Raw genomic sequence first — 1,135 nt, forward strand, 5'->3', positions numbered from 1 at the left:
CTAATTATTTAAAATTCATATAATCCTTGAGCGACATACTAGCGTCCTTCCGATCCCAATCCAAACGGAGATCTGATCCAAACCCATGGCTACGCGATGGGCAGGGCGAGATTTTCCCTAAAATCCACTCCCGAGTGCTCCTTCTTGTCAATTTATCTCGCAAGGCGGAAAAAACAAAAACGAGGGGTGCAACACGAGGACTTCCGAGGAGGTCACCCATCCTAGTACTACTCTCGCCCAAGCACGCTTAACTGCGGAGTTCTGATGGGATCCGGTGCATTAGTGCTGGTATGATCGCACCCATCAAACTAATTACTTAAAATTCATATAATCCTTGAGGCAGCCTACATGCCGTGTTTTCAGTCAATCTTGAACCCGGCCAGATCTGGTCGAGCCAGCAAACTCTGTAGATGGGAAGAGTAACGATTTTCAAAATCAGGTATTCGCTTCTTGTCAATTCCTCTCATAAGCGAAAAAAACAAAGCAGGGGTGCACCGCGAGGACTTCCCGAGGAGTCCACCCATCCCTGAGTATACTACTCGCTATTGCAGCAGGTGATGGGATCCGATTGCATTAGTCTTTGGTATGATGCGCCAACCATCAAACCCGATTATTTAAAATTCCTTATAATCTAGAGGCGACCCGGCCAGCCGTATTTCGATCCCAATGCTGCAGAGCGGCGATCTGATGAGAACCCTTGGCTACCGCTGGGCGGGAGGCGGCGATTTTCAAAATCTCCACTCCCAAGTTGTCGCTTTCTTTACAATAAATTCGCCCGAAGATAAGGCGGAAAAAACAAAAACGAGGGGTGCAACACGAGGACTTCCCAGGAGGTCACCCATCCTAGTACTACTCTCGCCCAAGCACGGTTAAATGCGGAGTTGAAATGGAATCCGTTGCATTAGTGCTGGTATGATCGCACCCGTCAAACTAATTATTTAAAATTCATATAATCCAAGTGTGACGTACTAGCGTCTTTCCGATCCAAATGCGAACCGGCGATCTGATCGAAACCAATAGCTACGCGATGGGCAGGGCGCGATTTTCCTAAGAATCCACTCCCTAGTTGTCCTTATTGTCAATGCCTCTCCCAAGGCGGAAAAAACAAAAACGTGGGGTGCAACACGAGGACTTC

General features: G+C 47.8%; 2 non-coding genes across 2 annotated transcripts; both read right to left on the reverse strand.

Moving 5' to 3' along the window:
- Positions 1 to 183: 183 nt before the first annotated feature.
- Positions 184 to 302, reverse strand: LOC118345895. Its single transcript, XR_004799337.1, has one exon. It is a non-coding gene; the product is annotated as a 5S ribosomal RNA (ribosomal RNA).
- A 503-nt stretch (positions 303 to 805) lies between these two features.
- Positions 806 to 924, reverse strand: LOC118345896. Its single transcript, XR_004799338.1, has one exon. It is a non-coding gene; the product is annotated as a 5S ribosomal RNA (ribosomal RNA).
- Positions 925 to 1,135: the final 211 nt, after the last annotated feature.

This window comes from Juglans regia, unplaced genomic scaffold (genome assembly GCF_001411555.2).
Source record: "Juglans regia cultivar Chandler unplaced genomic scaffold, Walnut 2.0 Scaffold_562, whole genome shotgun sequence".
NCBI lineage: Eukaryota > Viridiplantae > Streptophyta > Magnoliopsida > Fagales > Juglandaceae > Juglans > Juglans regia.